Source organism: Ambystoma mexicanum, chromosome 6p, assembly GCF_040938575.1.
Source record: "Ambystoma mexicanum isolate Mex_15411 chromosome 6p, UKY_AmexF1_1, whole genome shotgun sequence".
NCBI lineage: Eukaryota > Metazoa > Chordata > Amphibia > Caudata > Ambystomatidae > Ambystoma > Ambystoma mexicanum.
The window spans coordinates 1,413,558,171-1,413,580,501 of NC_090935.1; the positions used below are offsets into that span (position 1 = coordinate 1,413,558,171).

Below are 22,331 nucleotides of genomic sequence, written 5' to 3' on the forward strand. Positions count from 1 at the left end.
AGTTAGTCTCCAATTCTAGCAAGATGGCATGAGTCTTTAATTCTTTGTTCCGTTTAAAAGGTAAAAACATTTTGTAAAACAGAATATTTACTTTACAGTCCATTGTATATCGAAGGATGCATTAAACTAAAACAGGAAGTTTGTAAACGTGCAAGGCCTATCAGAGCACATATTGTAGTTAGAAATCAATTCATTCATTTGTATTCTACTTTAAATCACAACCTGAATCAAGCATGGGTACAGGGAGCACCTATTTTATTTTTCCTTAGGCCAGTAAGCGTACAGGCCATTTCCAAGCACTTGCAAATATTCAAAAGCTTAGAACACATTCCACTGATCCTAACTGGTGGTTGTTAGGCAACATTGTACGTAGTAACCCTGTGGGAGACTACACCATCCTTGTCCTCTTGGCAATAGGGAACCCAACCTTTGGTATATGTCTGTACTACACAAGTTGATAGTGACTGAGCAGCCAGACTGATCTCAAGAGTGGTCAATGTGAACTGTAGGGTTATTACACAGATTCACAGTGACAAGTATCCAAATAAACACTTACACTCAAGGTTTCTTCACTAAACAATTATTAGTTATTTAACAGTCAGTTTGAATAAGCCTTCTTTATAAGGGAGCAAATATGTAACACTTAAATATACTTCAAAAATACACACTCTGCTCCAATAAATCAGTTGATGCCCATTTGGGATGGCACACACACTTCTTATACCCTGAGGGAACGTCAATAACTAGGACACTGTGGACATTGATATATCACTGGTACAATTAGAGCAATACTGAGTTTGGTGTCAAAAGGGTTAGAGGAAGAAACAATGGTTAACAAGTTTCTCAAACAGGTAAGCACTTTTGAACATCCCCCAATGCAATGTAGATTAACCCTTTCCCAGCTATACAAGTAAAGCATGGATTACTTTTTGAAGTTACAGATCAAATTAGAAGAGTCTGTCAGGGAGCCAGGACAGCCAATGTCACTTGAGCAAAGTCTAGGGGAGCTGATGTTCTTCAGGAAGGTAAGTAAAAAGTCTTGTATAATGTTAGAAAGTTTCTATTGAAAAATAAAATCACTGTTGGGCCACAAGCTGGGAGGCTTGTGATGGGCAAAGCTGCAAGTAACTCTGCAATGGGCAGCCAAAGCAAGTCTCAACTGAGACCAAGCAAGGCTAAACGACCAGCGTTAAGTACCCCTTAGTTTACAGTACCTTAGGTCTGAAGAAATCGGTTCCAGCTGGCTTCTGTTCCTGTTGTAGTTTGCCAGATCCTGTTGTTCCTGGGCCTCAGTCGTGAGGACGTCTGGGGACTCCTGCACTACGGGTTGAAAGTCGGCAGTAGCAATGGGAAAACTTCAGATCAGCTGCACTTTTTGGTTTCAGCTTCTCGCGAATAGCACCACGGCAGTTCTCAGCTATTTTGTGGGCTTTCCTTGCTTCTGGGGTCCAGCACTCTGTTGAGGTGGCTCAGGCTTGGTTAGTCCTCGTTAGGCAAGGTTTGTGTGCAGTACCCTTTGAGACCACTACACAACCAGGACTACAGCTGTAAACAAAACCAACCTTTGGTACAAGTCTGAACTACACAGTTTTGTGGTAGCGCTGCTGAGCAGTCAGGCTTATCTCAAGAGTGAATTTGAGCTGTAAGGGTGTTACACAGAGGTCTATAATTACAAGTATTCAAATAGACTTCTACTCAAGGTTTCTTGGTAAAACACTTATTTCACAAAAACATTCACTAGAAGGAGGCAATCTAGATCACACAAAAATATACTTCAGTACTTCACACGATCAGGTTCTGAGGCATTTAAGCTACTTTAAAGGAGGAGCAAAATGGCATTGAGCATTTGAAGTAGGAGCAAAAAGTCATAGGTTAATAAAAAAAAAGAAGATTACAGTTATTCTAAAACAGTGCAAATAGTGGAGTTCACCAGAGGAGTTGATTCAATGTAATAGGTTAGGCCAGAGTCAATGGGCTAAAGTCTTGTATAGGATAAAATCAGTTCTGGAAGTTAAAAACGGAAAAGTGTTTGCCAAAGTTCTCAGAAGTAGTTCGCAAAAGAAAGATTCATATGTCGGGTCACAAGTTGCCAAAGTTTCACGCACTGTCGCAGTGAGAGATAAGTTCTCTCGGTCGGCTTTTCACAGTATTTTACAATGAAGAAAAAGATGCAGCTGAAGAGGTCTGTTCCTGCAGATCTCGCTGTTCCTGAGCCTCAGTCGTTGGGACAAGAGGGAGGACGTCAGGGGACTCATGCACTGCACTGGGACTGGTCAAAAACCTGGCAAAGGCAAATCTTCGATTCCGGTAGCTGTAGTCAAGCACACAAACTGGTGTCCTTCTCCCTGGCTATTCGGTTTCATGCAGCACTCGAGGAAAATACAATCAGGTCCAAGAATGGTATCCAGGTGGATGAAGAGTTGATTGGTGCTACCAACTCTAAGGGAGAAGTCGTCCTTTAAGGGCTTCTCTGTCGAGATGAACTTGGCAATTCGGACCTGCAGCAGGGCTTCACCGGGCAAACCAACGGTCCAGGAGTTGCAGCAGCAGTCCACTTCCAGCTCGTCTTCTGTTCTTTCGTTCCAGCGGGCGACTGCTTTCCAAACCAAGAGACTTGCCTTTTAAACAGTTTTCTCCCATTCATTCCAAACTACCTGCCACTCACCCAGCAGGGTGGCTGTCCTTGCCGGACAGTCAGCCATCCAATCACACCAGAGTGCATTTGGGTCTCCTAGGAGACTAAGCACAGGGAGTTTAGGGCACCTCCCTCACTTCCTGCCCACCCAGGTCACTCGGGTGCCAGAGGCGGTCTTGCGTCCTGAAGCCCGCCAAAGGAGCAAAGGGACCAAACCTGGTTTGGCACGTAGAGACAAACACTAGAAGGACCTTTCCAAAAAGAAATGGCCGGGCCCGTTTAAACAAAGGAGGCTCAGACGCCATCTTGAAAAACATGGCTCCTGCGATTTAGTGCTACCGGTGTTCGAATAGTTTGCGGTCGGAAAAAATCATGGTAGTTCATTGTAAAACCACTGCCACCAGACATCAAGAGGAAAGGGTAGCATTTGACTGCTACATGAGTTTCTAGACATACGGGATACTAGGTAACCCTCCAGCACTCTACTGTTAGATAGTGTGTGCTAAGTCTGGGAATTTGAAGACTAGTAAAGTCAATTTCACTTTACTTTCTCTGGGAAACAGTAGTTTATCCCAGAGAAGGTATTTAAACCTTGGGACAGCCTAAAAAGGCTTCCCCTGTGTCAATGCACTGAGGGTGCTGTGTGACACAAATGAAGATGATGCCTATGCAGTGGTCTAAAACTTCATGGTCAAAGAACACAAGAGTAAAACACACATCAAAATACATGAGAGAGTGGGGAAAAAGGTTCACACACTCTCCAGGTAAAAAAAAATCAAGTCCTCAAAATCCAGCAAAGTTGTTGGGGGTCTGTAAGATGAAGGGAATTAGCACATGACAATTCTCCCTAACAGAGGAAGACAAACTGGCGATAGTTGAAATATACCATAGGAGACTTACTACAGGAAGATGGGGACATATCCGACCAGATAAGGTTTATCCAAGGGGCAACTTGCCACAATTTACAGATCAGTTCCTTACAGACTAATACAGCCCCAGGGCCAAATGGATTTGGGAATGGGTATTATAAAACCTTTAGGATACAACTCATAAGACCATTAACTAGTCTGTTTAACAAATTTATAGAACAGGAGGGTGGTTACTAACTAATTGAGTATATCTACTACATACCTAATACTGAAGTCAGGAAAAGATCCTGTGTAATGTGCCATCGCCCCATCCCCCTACTGAACGGCAATATTAAATTGTATGTGAAAAACCTGGGAGGCTGGTGAGAATAAGCGCGATTCATGAGAATCAATCAGGTTTTATTACAGGTAGACAAACCCAGGATTACATTAGGCGAGCTGTAGACATCGATATATGATATGATAGTTTATTTATATAGCCCCTATACACAATGTGTTTCAAAGCGCTTCAAGGAGGGAGGGGACATAGGAAAAATACAGTTACATTCAGCAAAAGTCCTTGAAACAATACAGAATGTGAAAAAAAAACTATCATAATAGGCCTGTCGACATTTCTGATAGTGCAAGTGCATAGAACAAGTAAGGCAAGAGGTGATGGAAAGGAAGGAAAACAGAGCAAGCAGTAACATTACTAAGTCTGACGACAATTTACGCAGTGCAGGTGGTAACAAGAGGCGGGATGGGAGGGGGGGCAAGTGGACGGAGGGGGGGGGAAGGAGAACAAGACACGCTACTGAGCAAAAAGTCAGTGACAAATTGAAAATTAGGGGAGGGGAGAACAAAAGGGGGGACAGACAAGCTGCTATCAAGAGTCACGGAACAGATAGGAGTAAGTGCTAGGAGGCGGAAGTCTAAGAGGGGGAGAAAGGAAGGGGGAGTATGAGGGAAATTGAAGAGGATGGAAATGAGGGGGGTGGAGCGCAGAGCAAGAGGGGGTCGAGCAGGGTGAGGGCACAGATACTCACGGGGGGGGCAAACAGAATCTCAGGGGGGCAAACAGACACTCACGGGGGCAGGGGGCACAGACACTCACGGGGGTAGGGGGGCACACAGATAGTCGCGGGGGGCAGGGGGCACACAGATACTCACGGGGGGCAGGAGGGGCACACAGATACTCACGGGGGGCCGGGGGGCACACAGATACTCACGGGGGGCAGGAGGGGCACACAGATACTCACGGGGGGCAGGAGGGGCACACAGATACTCACGGGGGGCACAGATACTCACGGGGGGCCGGGGGGCACACAGATACTCACGGGGGGCACACAGATACTCACGGGGGGCCGGGGGGCACACAGATACTCACGGGGGGCCGGGGGGCACACAGATACTCACGGGGGGCACACATACTCACGGGGGGCACACAGATACTCACGGGGGGCACACAGATACTCACGGGAGGCCGGGGGGCACACAGATACTCACGGGGGGCCGGGGGGCACACAGATACTCACGGGGGGCAGGGGGGCACACAGATACTCACAGGGGGCAAGGGGGGCCACACAGATACTCACGGGGGCAGGGGGGCCACACAGATACTCACGGGGGCAGGGGGGCCACACAGATACTCACGGGGGGGGCACACAGATACTCACGGGGGGTAGACATGCACTCACATGGGGCCGGCGATCCGGCGTACCGCGGTGGACAGCGGTAGACAGGGCCTTAGGAGTGGGCCTTGTGAGGAGGGCCGGCCAAGCCTGCCGGCCTTCCCATTGGGCAAGATGTGGGTATAGGGATAGGGGTACGTATGGGACAACTCTTCTAGGCAGCAGGTTTAGACGCTAGGCTTGCCTTTGATAGCATGGACTGGAACTTTCTCAAACAGACCCTAGCTGTATTTGGGTGTGGACCGACATTCATACAAATGGTTACAGCTAATTTCCAAACTCCCTCCACAAAATTATTGGTTAATGAGACAACACGAGTAGACATGTCGGGGTACGAGAACAGAATGCCCACTTTCCACATTGATCCTTGCAATGGCTATGGAGCCATTGGCAGCAACGATAAGGCGGGACCAGGGGATTGCAGGAGTAGTATACAAACAGTAGGAACATAAGTTTGCGCTATACGCTGGCGATATCCTGCTATTCATGATGGACACGAAACACACCCTGCCAAGGGTAATGGGTGCTATGGAGAATTTTCAGTTTTGTGCTAAATTCCTCCCACCTTAGACACCCCAAGCTCCTTTGCTGAAATTTGGGATTTTGTACTTTTAATTCTGTGTTCTCTGTGTTTCTTTTGGTTGTGGTGTCTGACAAACTCACCTTTTACATTGTGTTGCACAGCACCTTCAGTGTAGTGACACAGGGAAGTCTTTCAGATTTACCAAAGTTTTAAATACGTTCCCTGGGATAAACTACTGTTTCCCAGAGCATTAAAGTGAAATTGACTTTACTTACATTTGTAACTTTCTAGACCCAGCACACACTCTTACAATAAGGTGCTGGAGGGGTTACCTAGTATCCCCTTTGTCTAGCTTCTCATGTAACATTGTAATGTTACCCTTTCCTCGATGAATGGCTGGTGGCAGCCCTTTACTTTTTACTACCATTATGGGACTTTACCACAGGCTATGTTCGCAGCCACGGTAAAGCACCCATAGGTGCCACTTTTGTCAAAATGGACGGGTCTGTTTTCGCCATTTCTTTGTGGAAAGGTCCTTCTTGAGATTTACTCTGTGTGCCAATCCAGGATTGGTCACTTTATTCGCTTTGCCTTTGGCGGGATTCACGATGAAGCCCGCCTCTGGCTCCAGGGTGTCTGGTGGGGACAGGAAGTGAGAGAGGAGCCCAAAACTCCCTGTGCTTAGTCTCCTAGGAGACCCAAATGCACTCTGTGGTGATTGGCCTGCTAACTGTCGGGCAAGGACAGCCACCCTGCTGGATGAGTGGCAGCTAGGCTGGAATGAATGGGGGGAAAGGCGAGTCTCCAGGACTGAAAGGCAGAGTCGACCACTGGAACGAAAGAACCGAAGACAAGCTGGAAGAGGACTGCTGCTGCAACCACTGGACCGTTAGTTTGCCCGGTGAAGCCCTGCTGCAACCCCAAATTGCCAGATCTCCAATCGACAGAAGCTCATTCAAGGATTGCTTCTCCCTTTGAGTTGGTGGGACCTATCAACTCAGCAAACGCCTGTATACCATTCTCGGAGCTGGTTAAGGTTAACCAGGGGGATGCACACCAGTTTGCGTTTGGAAGCCACAGTTACTTGAGCTGAAGTGACACCATTTTGTTTGCTCCGACGACAATCCCGTGCAGGAGTCCACCGACGTCCCCAAAACTGAGGCTCAGGAACAGCGAGACCTGCAGGACCTGCCAGGAACGAACATCTTCAGCTGCATATTTTTGCGCCACTTAAAGATAGTGTGTCATACGGTTGAGAGATCCCAACTCTCGTGGTGGAAGTTTGTGAAACTTTCCCAAATAACAGGCCTAATCAGCCTGTGACCCAGCATATCTCTTTATCGCCTGAACTACTTCTAAAAACGTTTACAAAGACTTGTCCATTTGTATCAGAACTGTGCTGTCATATCTAAGAACACTAGACTATCGACTTTGGCCTGGCCAATTGAATTGAACTGACCCTCCTGGTACACTGAACCTTTGCATTAACTAAAGTGTTTTCTAACCCTTTGTACAAACCTATGCTTTTTATTCCTATTTAAAAGTACTGAAGTGCTATTTGGCTCCTTTTGCAGGGGCGAGCAAACTGTCTTTATAACTGGAGTTTGATACTGTAGCATATTGGTGTTTAAGATTGAGTTGATTTCTACTAGTGAAAGTTTTCTAAATGACTGTAAATAAATGTTTAAGTATTTTTTACCAAGACACTTTTAGTGCAAGTGTCTACTTGAACCACTGTGTTTGTTATACTTCTGTGCAACTTCTACTGCTCACATTCCCTCTTGAGATAAGCCTGGCTGCTCTGCTCGCTGCCAAAAGTGTGTGGTACAGACTTCTACCAAAGGTTGGTTTTTGCTTACACCTGTAGTCCTAATTGTGTATGGTGTTCTCAGAGGGTACTCCCTGCAATTCTGCCTAACAGTTGGTGGGACCAGTCAACTCCAAAGTAAGCCAGATGGACATCCTCTCTGAGCTGGTTGAATTTCCACAGAGTTGCTGCTGGAAACCGAAAAGCCAGGGAGCGGAACACCAGATTGTGTGCATTGCATTTAAGCTAGCCAAGAGCTCCAGGAAGATCCTCCAGACTCCGAGAAAGCAGGACTGACTGAGCCCCCTCAACAGAGTGCGGGACCCCCGATGCAAGGAAATTCCATCTTGACAGCCAGGAGCCGCGGTGTTGCCATTTGCGGTAGTCACAAGGAGCTGAAACACCGAACAGCCACTTGTTTGAAGTTTGCCGTCCCATTGCAGGAGTACCCAGAAGTCCCCCCCTCTTGTCCCCATGACTGAGGCCCAGGAACAGTGAGATCTGCAGAGCTGCACAGGAACAGAAGTCATCTGCTCAACTTTTCGTTAATCCAAAAGGTATTGTAAAGTCTGAGTGTACTTACCTCTTATTGTAGAGTTGCTTGCATCTTCTACTACTCACAAGTCTAACAGCTTTTTGCCCTACATTGGAGGTTCTTTTTCTTCAAAGACTTCGAAAACATTGTGCAAAGACTTTTCTTACTTACCTACCAGAAGTGCTTCAGTTCATATAGACTTGTGCCCATTGACTTTGGCTTAGCCTGTTCCACTGAATGACTGCTTGGGGGATCCAAAAGTATTTGCCTGCTTAAGAATATTTGGGATCTCTTGTTCGTTCTAATAACCATTTTTCTTTGACATATTCGTAAGAATATTCTAAATGCAACAGTGATATATGTCCCCAGCACCTTAACTATTGAAGTCACCCCAGGGTGTAGGTTGTGTGTGGGCCATCCCAAAGAACAAGTTACTTACCTTATCTGGTAAAGCTCTTTCGATGGGATGTTGCTCCGACGTTTTCCACATCTATGACAGGCAATGACCACAGCTATGCTGCTTCGGAAAATTCTTCGGCGTAGGCATCCTGCGTCGATACGCTGTCCCTCGAGGGCCTCCGTAGAGGGTCGCCGTCAGCTGGATGTTTTTATATAGGACGCACGGTGCCCGTAGCCTCAATTGTAGCTTTTTCCCCCAGAACATGTGGCACCATTCTCCTGCCAGTATGACTGCAGAAAGCCTTGCGGAAACGTAAGCTGCAATCGCATAAATTCTGTAGAGGAGCAGGCTGGGAGGGTTCGATGTGGAATACGTCGGAGGAACATCCCATCGAAAGAATGTTAGCAGATAAGGTAAGTAACCTGTTTGAAGGGATTGTGTCCTACGACGTATTCCACATCTATGACCTATGACATACTCCCAAAGCAGTACCAACGTCTGGAGGTGGGAAAAGAATTTACAAATTTAGAATATTAGAATGCCCAATCAAATTGCTGAATAGAGGAATGCCTTACCAAAGGCCAAATCCGGCCCATGGATGGTGTCCAAGGAACAGTGTCTCACAAAAGTATGGACAGAGGCCCATGTGGCTGCTTCGCAAATATTGCGAATCGGAACGCCCCGCTGTAGAGCAGTGGAGGCTGCCATACCCCTAGTAGAGTGAGCCCGTAAGCCTACTGGAGGGTCCTTTCCAGCCAAACGGTAACACTCAGATAGTCAAAATGATCCATCTGGACAAGGTCTGCTCGGAAACAGCCTGACCTAAACGCCTTCCAGCATAACCTACAAAGAGCGGATCGTCCACTCTGACCCGGGACATCCGTGAGAAATAGAAACCCAAAGCTCTCCTAAGATCCAACCTATGGAGCCTCTCCTCTTCCTTACCAGGATGTGGAGGAGGAGAAAACGCCGGAAGAATGACCTGGTTCAAATGGAATATCAACACAACCTTCAGAAGAAAAGAAGGCCGCACCCCAAGGACAACCCTGTCCTTATGGAACACAGTGAAGGGTGGCTTGGCGGAAAGTGCCTGCAACTTACTCACTCTGCGTGCGGAAGTAAGCGCAACTAAAAATACAGTTTTAAAGGAGAACAGTTGCAACGGACAAGAATGTAAGGGCTCAAACGGAGCTCCCATCAGGAACTTTAAAACCAAATTAAAATCCCATCCCGGCACCTGGAAAGGTGACGTGGAAACACAATTTTTGAGCCCTTTTAGAAACTGTGAAATCAAAGGAATTTTAAAATAAGAACATTCCTCAGACGAGCGCTTAAATATAGACAGCGCAGCCAGGTAACCCTTAATGGAACCCACTTGCAGGCCCTTGTGGGCTAAGGAAAGCAAAAAAGACAAAACCACAGGAATGGAACATTGGAAAAGAACCACATTCTGTACCCTGCACAAGTCACAGAACTTGCTCCAATGGCAACGGTACAGGGATTTGGTTGCGGGCCTTCTGGCCGAAAGCAATACCTCCATCACGTCTTCGGGGAGGTCCCAATCCTTATACCTCAACCTTTCAGATACCAAGCATGAAGGCTGAGAGACTTGACCTCTGGATGGAGAACCAGACCCCCCCCCCTCCCGTGAGAGCAGATCGTCTCGGTAGGGAAGACAGCGTGGAGGGCAGATGGACACATCTAGAAGGTCCGGGTACCGCGCTCTCCTGGCCCATGCCGGAGCAATGAGGATCATCTCTGAACCGAAACTCTGCAACACTTGTGGAATGACGGGGACTGGAGGAAACGCGTACAGCAGTGGGAAGGACCACTCCACTACGAACGCGTCCCGTAAGGCTCCTCTTGGAGGGAATTCCCAGGGGAAGAAACTTTCGCACTTCCGGTTGACACTGGTGGTGAAGAGATCCACTTGTGGGGTTCCCCAAAGGTCGAAGATCTCCAACAGAACTTCCTGAGCCAGCTCCGACTTGTGAGAACTCTGCCTGCTCAGAGCATCCAGCGCCACATTTTCGTCTCCGGCCAGATGAACTGCTGAGATCGACATTTCCTGCTGGATGGCCCAGAACCAGAGCTGCATCGTCTCCCTGCACAACAGGAGTGACCCTGTCCCCGACCCCTTTTTTGTTGAGGTAGTGCATGGCCGCCGTATTGTCAGTCATGATCAGGACATTCTTCCCCTGCGCAGACGGCAGAAAAGCCTTCAGGGCTAGCCGGACAGCCCGCAGCTCTAACAAATTGATGTGGAGTCTGGACTCCGACGGAGACCAACGGCCGCTGGCTGTCAAATCGTTGGCATGAGCTCCCCAAACAGTGAGGGATGCGTCCGTCACGATCGTCACCTCTGGCCAAGGTTGCCAAAACAGAGCACCCTTCATCAGATTGCCTTAGACGGCCCACCACAGAAGATCCTGTGCGACCAAGGGCGGAATCTGAACGGGATCCGACATCCTGCCGGAGAACTGCGATCACTGCATCTTGAGAGCCCACTGCAGAGATCTCATCCCCAGCCTGGCCTCTGGCACCAGGAAAATGCAGGATGCCATGAGGCAGAGCAACTCAAGAACTCGAACGCCGGGAGACTCTGGGCACGTTGAAATTTGTCCACCATCTGCAGAATGTGATGAGCCCTCACCTGGGGAGGCGAACACTGTCCCAGGGATGTGTCGAGCACAGCTCCGATGTATTGGAGCCGCTGGGTAGGTGTCAAATGGGACTTCTTTAAATTGAGGGAGAAGCCCAGCTTGTGATGCGAGTGGCAGGTGACGGACAGATGATCCAGGGCTTGCTCGGGAGAACGTGCCCTGATAAATCAATCGTCCAGGTAGGGGCAGACGTGAATCCCCCCTTTCCTGAGATACACTGCTACCACCACCACCACCATCATCAACTTGGTGAAGACCCTCGGGCGGAGGTCAATCCGAATGGCAGGACCGAAACTGAAAATGCGAGTTGCCAACCGCGAACCTCAGGTACTTCCTGTACTTGGGATGAATCGGCACATGAAAGTAGTTGAGGTCGAGAGACGCCAACCAGTCCTGAAGTTGAAGGGCCTGGGGGACTTGAGAAAAAGTGCCCATTTTGAACTTGTCTTTCATGAGGAGCTTGGTCAACCGACTCAAGTCCATGATGGGTCTCAATACCCAGTCTTTTTTCGGGATAAAAAAAATAAGGGGAATACCATCCCTTGTTCCTCTCCACTACAGGCACCAGTTCTATGGCGCCTTTCTCCAGCAGGGATAGGATTTCCTGTGCAAGGAGCGGATCCTGACACTTCAAAGAGCTTCCCCGGTGGATTGTCGTGAGGCCTCTGCCGAAAGGGAAGACAATAGCCGTGGGATATGATCTCCAGAACACACACATCTGAAGTAATGGCTCGCCATTCTCCAAGATGCTGCGCAAGTCTGCCACTGACCGGCGAACCATGGGACATGGCCTCATGACTGAGCGGACGCGGCAGTGCCTGAAGGCAAAGAGGAAACTGCCTGAGCGGCTTTGGCACCTCTAGTACCTTGCTTTCCACCTCTGGTACTCCTACGGTGGTCCCTTTGACTGACGGCTCCTCTCGATCTACCAAAGGAAGAGTAGTACCGAAAGGAACCTCCCCTCCATTGCTGTCCCCTAGGACGAAAAGGTGGAGGTTGGCTTACTGCAGCGCTCAAAGACCTTGCTGCAGCTTTGGAGGTCTGCAACCTCTCAAGGCTCTCGTCAGCCTTGCTGCCAAACAGACGGACTCCATCAAAGATAATGTTCAGAAGCCGGGATTGCACATCAGGAGCAAACTCCAACTTCCACAACCACGCAAACCTGCATATCACAGTGCTCGCAGCCATGGACCAGCTGACAGTCTGCCATGTCCAGACCAGACTATACGGGTTCACACATGGCATCCTTGCAGTCTTGCAAGAGGGCTAGAAAACCACCCCGTTCTTACCCTTCAGGAATATGCTCAGCCGCCAAAGACGCACAATTCAACAGAGTGAGCGAATCTCACCAAAGCACAAACAGAGTTGGCTGCCTTCAAAGCCATACATCCCCAGAAGAAAATACCTTCTTCGCCCAACCATCAAAGCGCTTGTCGTGCCTATCAGGAGGGATGGTAGGGTACGCAGCCTGCTTCGCCGTCTGCACCACCAAACTCTCCGGAGTCGGATGCGACTTACCAACTGCCGGGAGACTCTCCGTAGCAGCCCAAGCCGCCGCCACCCTTCTTTGCAAAGCCATGTGAAATGGCAGCACCGGGTTAGTGGGTGGACCTTGGTCCAGGATGTCCATCAGATCATCCTGATCAAAATCAACAGGTGGAGCAGACCACCGTCACCCTGGACATGAGACGCCTAAAGGAGGATTTGGCATGTGTTCCAGGCTCAGGCCTGCCGAACTCCACCTCCAGAGGGGTGTCAAGACCACTGGCATCATGCAAGAACTGACAGAGTTCTTCCATCTGACTGTTACCAGACAAATGGTCATCAGGGACATCAGGAGGCACAACCATCTCCTCATCAGACTCTTGCTCCAACCTTTTGAGTATATTTCAGAGGTGGAGGAAGTCCAATCTGGGAGGAAGAACAGAGTAGGGCTCAAAAACAGGCCTCACAGATTTACTGAGAGCCTTCCTCGGAGCTTCCACAGCCCTCGAGGGCACCTCTGGCAAATCCTCCACAAAAGGCACCGAGGGAATCGGCGTCGAATGAGGCGTCCACGGACGGACACGGCGCCGACGGCATTGACGACTTCCTCAAAGGCTTCACAGGTTCCGGTCAGTCATAATGGCGTCAAGGACCGGGACCTGGCACGTCTACAGTGATCTTCCTTGTCCGGTCGGGACGTCGACAGCTCCAGATGATCGCGCCGACCGCCCGAGCCCGAAGGCGTGCGAGTGGTGGAATGAGCCCGTTCCCTGCCGGCTTCGTTTCATAGGCGCGGCCGGACCTGTGCCTTGCGATTTGAAAAAAATAAATAAAATCGCCATCTGCTGGCGAAATGCATCCCATTCTGCCTATGCCAAAGAATTGGTGGGACAAGTCAACCGCCGTCTGGCGGAGTCCTCCAACGAGGACGGGAAAGGGGACCGGTGACTTCGCCGACGCGAGAGTCGCTCCTCGAGTCGTCGGTCGAAAGCCTAGCAGATTGACTTATGGGGCCTAGACACCCTACCTACCAATTTCTTCTTCCCTTCCCGCAAGGCCTTCGATGTCAGGGACTGGCAGTCATCGCAGTCGTGGCTTTCGCCGAGGCACCAGAGGCAGATGTTGTGCGGGTCCATGGACATTTTCGAACCGCAGTCCCGACATTTTTTAAAGCCCAACTTCGTGGTAGAAGAAGACAAAGACCTTGTTTTCGAAGTAGAAGAATCGAGCGAGCCGAGATTCCGAAGCAAACACGTTTGCGGAAAAAACAGAACTGAGGCTACGGGCGTCCTATATATAACATCCAGTGGCGTCGACGAAGGCCCTCGAGGGACAGCGTATCGATGTCATCGACGCAGGACGCCGAAGAATTTTCCGGAGCAGTACAGCGGTGGTCATTACCTGTCATAGATTTGGAATACGTCGGGAGGACACAATCCCCTCGAAAGGGTACTTACTGATTTAGAAGCTTGTGTGCGTTTTGAAATATATTTGTGTTGCGTTACATTGCACCGTCTGAAGAAGGCCAATTCTAACTGATACATTTAATAATGGTTTATTCAAGAAACCTTGCGTGTAAGTGTTTATTTGAATAAATGTCACTGTGACTCTCTGTGTAGCTCCCCTACACAGCTCACATTGACCACTCTTGAGTTAAGCCTGGCTGCTCCTCAACACACTACCCACCTGTGTAGTACAGACTTATAGCAAAGGTTGGGTTTCTATTGCCAGGTCAGGGTTGTTGTAGTGCACCCAAAGGGCACTGCATACAATCATGCCTAACAATGGGGGAGATGAATTTGCAGGGGTTATCCGGATTCACAATTATGTTAAATCCAAGGTCCGGAAAGTAACTGACAGCTATGATACTGTTACAGCTATGATACTGTAACAGAGCCAAGTAAAGAGTCCCAGCTAGTTTGGGAGAAGGGTATATATTACCTTGGAATAACCCTAATGAAAAATTACAACAGGCTATATGGGGCTAAAATTCCCCTTCTGTGGACAAAACTAATATAGGTGGGATGCCCAGGAATTGTCATGGCTCACTAGAATCATGGCGGTCAAGTTGACAATGCTGGCTAGACTCCTTTGTGGTGAGTTCGCTCAGCATTCGCATTCCGACCTAGATGATTAAAACACTTCAGGCTATGGATTTGTGATTTATTTGGCACAAAACGAGACCAAGAGTCCCTAGGTCGGTTTTATTTAGGACCCTGCTGATACGTGGGCTAGGAGTGCTCGAGTTAAAATGGTATATTTTGGCAGCACAGCTGGCCCCTATATTAAGATGGGCGGAAACCAACTTGGGAAAAGGCTGGAGTAATATAGAGCAGGGGGTCACGGGAATCCCGGTGGGTAGGCTTCCATTCCTGGGGACAAAAAGCTCGAAAATCGGGAGGGAAGTTGGTGGAATCCACTCAAAACACTTAATGCTGGGATCAAGCTCTGCGAGCTAAGTGGGAGGACCCCGGGCCTTGCTCCTTGTTAGGGAGAATTCTCAGAAATGTGCCAATTCCCTTCTACTATAGAGACCCCCAGTTCTTTTTGCTTGACTTTAGGACTTTTCATTTCTAAGCTGGAGAGCGAGACCCTTTTCTCTACTCGTGTATTTTTCTGTGATTTAGACTGTTTCTTTTCGACTTTGGAGTCTGACAAACTCCACAAGCATCATTACATTGTGACAAACAGAACCTTCAGTGCAGTGGCACAGGGAAGTCTTAGATTTCCCAAAGGTTTAAATACCTTATCTTGATAAAACTACTGTTTCCAAGAGCAGTGAAGTGAAACGACTACTTGCATTGCGTAACTTTCTAGACCCAGCTCGCACTATCTTACAATAGGGTGCTGGGGGGGTTACTTAGTATCCCCTTTGTCTAGTTTCTCATTTAACATTTTTTACCCTTTACGTTACCCTTTCTACAGTTTCCTACACATAAGTGACCATTTTGTCAAAATGACCCTGGTCGTCTTTTTTTGCCATTTCTTGAGATTTACTCTGCGCACCAAACCAGGTTTGGTCCCTTTGTTAGTTTCATCTTTGGCGGGAATCACCGGTGAAGCCTCTCCGACTCCAGCATGTCTGGCAGGGCAGGAAGCGAGGGAGGTGCCTGAAACTCCCTGTGCTTAGTCTCCTTGATTACAGGAATCCACACAAAGGTGATTGGCTGGAGGGCTGTCCTCAGAAGACAGCCACCTTGTTGTGTGGCTGAGAGCTAGGTTGCACATGAATGGGAGAAATCTGCATAAAAAGGCGAAGTTTTTTGCTTGGAAGGCAGAGTCGGCCACTGGACGAAGGAATACGAAGAACTTTAAAGAGACGCCTGCTGCAACTACTGGACCGTTGGTTTGCCCGGTGAAGCCCTGCTGAAGCTCTGAATTTGCCTCGACTAGAGAAGACCTGCAAAGGAAGACTTCACCCCTTGGGACCAACCATCCCAAAGACGAGCTAATCTGGAAATCCTCTCAGAGCTGGCTGTACTTCCACTGCTGCTGCAAGAACCGATTGCCAGGCAGAGGAACACCAGAATCGAGTGAGTGTCTAAGTCAGACCCCGAGCTCCAGGAAGATCCTGCGGACTACAAGGAAACAGGACTGACCCAGCCTAAGCCAAGCCACCTCAGAGTGATGGACCCCAGATGTGAGTAAAGTCCATCAAGAGAACCACAGTGGTGCTATTTGCGAGAGTCACAAGGAGCTGAAACCGCAAAGTGACGCTGACCCATTGCTGCCGCCGACCGGCAATTAGTAGTGCAGGAGTCCCCAGACGTCCTCCCTCTTGTACCCATGACCGAGGAACAGGATCTGCAGACCTACACAGGAACAGAAGCCAGCTGGAACCAATTTCTTCTAACCAAAGGTACTGTAAAACTAAGGGGACTTACCTCTTGTTGTGCAGCCTGGCTAGTTCTCAGTTGAGACGCGTCTTGGTTGCTTTTACAGAGTTACTTGCAGCTTTCCCCCTCACAAGCCTCCCAGCTTGTGGCCCTACAATGATTTGATTTTTATACAAAGACCTCTAAAACATTATGCAAGACTTTTTACCTACCTGCAAGAAGTGATTCAGCTCACCTAGACTTTTTGCTCAACTAACATTGGCTGTGCAGGCTCTCTGAAAGACATCTTCCCTCGCACTGTGTTTTGCCTTTCCCCCAGAAAAGAGTTCATTTACTTTGCATTGGAGGGTTCAAAAATACTTACCCGGTTCAGAATATTTGTTTATTCCTTCATCATCATCATCATCATCATCATCTTTTGACACCAAACTCTGTATGGCTCTAAATGCACCAGTCCTAGTTATTCAAGTCACCTCAGGGCGTAGGAAGAAACTGTGTGCCATCCCAAATGCTATTTACTGATTTAAAGAAACCGAGTGTGCATTTTGAAGTATATTTTTGTGTTACATATATATTGCTCCCTTCTAAAGAAGGCTTATTCAACTGACAAATTAACAAATAATTGTTTAATCAAGAAACCTTAAGTGTTTATTTGGAAACGATTGAGGACTTTTTTCGTGGAGAGCGTGTGAGCCTTTTTTCCCCCACTCTCATGTATTTTGATGTGTCTTACTATTGTGTTCTTTGTTTATGGAGTTTTAGATAACTTCATGGGTATCATCTTTTCATGTGTGTCACACAACACCCTCAGTGCAGTGACACAAGGAAGCCTTCTCAGGCTCTCCCAAGGTTTAAACACCTTCTCTGGGATAAACTACTGTTTCCCAGAGAATATAAAGTTACATTGACTTTACTAGTCTCTTTAAATTCCTAGACCCAGCTCACACTATTTTAGAGAGCTGGAGAGGTTACCTAATATTCCTTATTTCTAGAAACTCACGTAGCAGTCAAATGCTACCCTTTCATATTGAAATGGCTAGTGCCAGTGGATTTACAACAAACTACCATGATTTTTCCCGGCCGCGAACAACAGTAGCTAAAAATGTCGGGAGCTATGTTTTTCAAGATGGTGTCTGAGCACCCTTTGTTTAAACAGGTCCCGGTCGTCTTTTTTAACATTTCTTTTTGGAAAGGTCCTTTTAGAGTTTCTCTGCGCGCCAAACTAGGTTTGGTCCCTTTGTTTCTATGCCTTTGGCAGGCTTCAGGACTGAAGAACGCCTCTGGCACCAGAGTGTCTGGTGTGGGCAGGAAGTGAGGGAGGTGCCCGAAACTCTGTGCTTGGTCTCCTAGGAGACCCAAAAGCACTCCAGCATGATTGGCTGGCTGACTGTCCGGCAATGACAGCCACCCTGTTGGGTGAGTGGCAGCTAGGCTGGAATGAATGGGAGAGAACTGAATAAAAGGCGAGTGTCTTGGACTGGAAAGCAGAGTCGACCACTGGAATGAAAGAACCGAAAACGAAGAGGATGGCTGCTGCAACTCCTTGACCGCTGGTTTGCCCGGTGAAGCCCTGCTGCAGGTCCAAATCGCCTAGTTCATCTCGACTGAGAAGCCCTTCAAGGACAACTTCTCCCTTTGAGTTGGTAGGACCAATCAACTCGTGAACCACCTGAACACCATTCTTGGAGCTGGTTGCATTTTCCTCAGAGTGCTGCAGGAAACCGAATTGCCAGGGAGAAGGACACCAGTTTGTGCACTTTAAGACAGCTACCGGAATCGAAGATTTGCCAGCTTTGTGGCCAGTCCCTGTGCAGTGCAGGAGTCCCACGTCCTCCCTTTTGTCCCCACGACTGAGGCTCAGGAACAGCAAGATCTGCAGGAACTGCCAGGAACAGAAGTCTTCAGCTGCATCTTTTTCTTCAATACAAGGTACTATGAAAACCCGACCGAGAGAACTTACCTCTCACTGCGAAAGTGCATACAACTTTGACAACTTGCAGGCCTAGTTAGCTTGTGACCCGACATATGAACCTTTCTTCTGTGCACTACCTCCGAGAACCCTGGCAAAGACTTTTCCGTTTAAATACCAGAACCGTTTTTACCTATACAAGACCCTAGTCCATTGACTTTGGCCTACCTATTGCATTAAATCAACTCCTCTGGTGAACTCAAACTATTTGCACTGTTTAAGAGTAACTATTTGTTTTATTAACTTATGCCTTTTGGCTCCTACTTCAAATGTTCCGAATGCCATTTTGCTCTTAATTCAAAGTAGTTTAAATGTCTCAGAACCTGATAGTGTAAAGTAATGTAGTATATTTCCGTGTGATAGTGATTGCCTCCTTCTAGTGAATCATTTCTAACTGACTGGAATAAATTAAGAAGTGCTTTACCAAGAAACCTTGAGTCCAAGTGTCTACTTGTGATTGTAGACCTCTGTAACACCCTTACAGCGCAGCGCAGAAGCCTGGCTTCTCAGCTTGCTACCAAAAAACTGTGGTACAGACTTATACCAAAGGTTGGTTTTGCTTACACCTGTAGTCCTAGTTGTGTGTAGTGGATCCAAACTTTGCCTACCAACTTGTCACTGTGAATCTCTGTAATAACCCTACAGCTCACATTGACCCCTCTTGAGACGAGCCTGGCTGCTCAGTCACTCTACCAACTTGTGTAGTACATGCTTCTACCAAAGGTTGGATTAACTATTGCCAAGAGGTGGTGCAGTCTCCCACAGGGTACTGCATACAATCTTGCCCAACAGTCCTTCTAGTCCAATGGGCATAATAGCGAAATCTCCCCGGGGTGGAGTAACTCATTTTCGGAAAATTGGGGCGGTCATACTGCCTTAAGGCCACTCCGCTTTAAAGACTGTAAAGATATGTTCCATATGGGAGAGGGGGGGGGGAGCGTTACAGATGCAAGCAAATTAGGCATTGGATATCTCAAAGGGAGGTAAAAGAAGGTGGACGCATTCCACCAATAGGAGTGGAACTGGCAATGAGAGGGGAAGGGGCAAACAAAGGACTCTCGGCTTTACCGTCGGTTAGATAGGGCGCAGATTGACAGGCTTACATAAGTTGACCAGTGGGAGAGAGAGATGGATATATCAGACGAGGTATGTGGACAGATCTGGGGATTGGGTGCACAAGGCTTCTAAATGTACTGCCATTAAGGAGTCATTATAAGGTACTTAAAGCACCCCCCCTCCCATTCTCAACCCGCCCCTCCCTCCCCCAGCGCCTAACAAAATTAAGCCACAGCCATCTCCACTGTGTTGGAGTCTGAGAGATCTCAGTCATGTGTGGTGGTCATGCCCAAAAGCGAAGTTCTACTAGAAAGAGATCCTGGGTCATACAAAAGATTACAGGAGCGGAGATGCACAACTCTCCACAAATCTCCAGTGGGGTTATTGTTGGGGGCGACCGCAGAAAATACCGCAGAAAATACCTATGCGGCCCATGGATCTAGAGCTATGATTATCACGCAGCAGTTAGCTGCAGCACGCGTGGTGCTGGCCCAGGCATGGAAAACAGAGGGGGATCCCATAATAGCATGGTGGTGGGTGAGTGGTGTGTGAAGGTATGGGGGTTCTGCCCATGGAAAAGACAGGCGCACTAGGATCAGGAAACTAACAGTAATATCTCAATGTTTAGCTCCCCTTTCATGAGTTTGTTCAGAATAGGCAATAACTATCACAGACCCACTATGCTTAAGGGCATGCCCATTGTTCGGCAACGTTTGAATGCAGTACCCTCTGGGAACACTACAAACAACTATGGCTACAGGTATAGGCAACTAAACCTTTGGTGGAAGCTTGTACTACACAGTTTTGGTAGGCTTATCTCAAGAGGGGAAATGTGAGCTGTAGTGGAGTTAAAAAGATTCACAGTTACAGGTATTCAAATAAACACAGGTTTCTTGCATACTTACTTCTTCAGAAGGGAGCAATAGAATAGTAACACAAATATACTTCAATACTGTACACTGAGTTTCTGGATCAGACAAGGATTTTTTGGGATGGGCAACAGACAACCTACACCCACAGGTGACTTCAGTAACAAGGGTGCTGGGGCATTGATACCTTACTGTTGGCATACAGAATACTCTCAATAGTTTGTAAAAGGCAAAGGTTATTATAACACAATAAATACACATTTTCTTAATCAGGGTAAATACTTTCGGATAGCAAGAAAAGAGTCATTCAATTCAATAGGCTAAGCCAAAGCCAATAGCAAAAGTCTCTGTATAGGATGCAGCACTTCAGGTAAGTAAATGGCAAAGTCTTTGCACAAGTTCTTAGGAGTCTGTGTTAAAAAGAAGAACCAAATAAGGGCCACAAGCCGATTAGACTTGTGAGTTGCAGAAGTTTCAAGAACTTCCACAGTAAGAGGCAAGTTCTCTTAGGCTAGTTTTACAGTACTTTAGTAAAGAAGAAAAGGATGCAGCTGCAGACTTCTGTTCCTGTACAGCTCTGCAGATCTCACTGTTTCTGGGCCTCAGTTGTGGGGACAAGAGGGAGGACATCGCAGGACTCCTGCACTGTATTGGCACAATCAAAAGCTGGCAACCGGTAAACTTTACTTTCAGTGGCTGTTTTGCGTTTCAGCTCCTTGCGGTACAACAAATAATACGCGCTGTACCTGGCTAACAAGGTGTACCTCCTCACATCGGAGATCCTGGACTCAACTGAGTGGTGGGAGGGAGGGGGGGTGATGGGTCAGGCTTGGTCAGTCCTGCTTCATGGGAGTCCAGAGGATCTTCCAAGCTTTCAGCCAGCGTAAAAGCAACGCACACAATCTATGTCCCTCTCCCTGGCTCTATGGTTTCCTGCAGCACTCTGAGGAAATTCAGCAAGCTCCGAGATGGGTCTCCAGGTGGCTTACTTGGTAGTGGATTGGTCCCACCAACTCAAAAGGGAGAGGTTGTCCTTGCAGGGCTTCTCGGTCAATGCGAACTTGGCGATTCGGACCTGCAGCAGGGCTTCACCGGGCAAACCAACGGTGCAGGAGTTGCAGCAGCCCCCCTCTTCAAGCTCTTCTTCGGTACCTTCATGCAGTGGTCGACTCTGCCTTCCAAGCCAAAAGACTCACCTTTTATTCAGTTCTCTTCCATTCATTCCAGCCTAGCTGCCACTCACCCAGCAAGGTGGCTGTCCTCGGACAGTCAACCAGCCAAGCGTCACAGAGTGCATCTGGGTCTCCTAGGAGACTAAGCACAGAGAATTTCGAGCACCTCCCTCACTTCCTGCCTACCCCAGACACTCTGGAGCCAGAGGCAGGTGTCACTCCTGAAGCCCGCCAAAGTCGGATAAACAAAGAGACCAAACCTGGTTTGACGCGCAGAGAGAAACTCGAGAAGGACCTTTCCACAAAGAAATGGCGAAAAAAGAAGACTTACAACCATTTTAACAAGGAGGCTTAGCGCCATTTTGAAAAAACATGGCTCCCGCGATTGAACGTTACCGGAGCTGAAAACAGTTTGCGGTCGGGGTAAATCCTGGTAGTTCATTGCAAAACCACTGCCACAGCCATTCTGAGAGGAAAGTGTAACATATGAATGCTACTTGAGTAACTATACACAGGTGATAGTAAGTAACCCCTCCAGCACTCCATGTTAAGATAGGGTGTGCTGGGTCTAGAATTTTTCAGGACTAAGTGAAGTCAATTTCACTCCACTGTTCTCGGAAACAGTAGTTGATCCCAGAGAAAGTATTTATCTGAAATACTTCCCTGTGTCACTGCACTGAAGGTGCTTTGTGACACAATTGTAAGAGATGATGCCTATGGAGTTGGTTGGACTCCATAACCAGAAATAAACAGTGTATAAAATCACATTAAATTACGAGAATGGAAAAAGGGTCACTCTCTCCAGGTTAAAAAAGTCCTCACAAGCAAGCAAAGTTGCTTGG

The 22,331-nt window shown here is 47.9% G+C and overlaps 1 protein-coding gene across 2 annotated transcripts in view; it reads right to left on the bottom strand.

Moving 5' to 3' along the window:
• POLR2B (RNA polymerase II subunit B) overlaps window positions 1–22,331 on the bottom strand; it is a 616,839-nt gene that overhangs the window by 452,450 nt on the left and 142,058 nt on the right. The window lies entirely within an intron of this gene.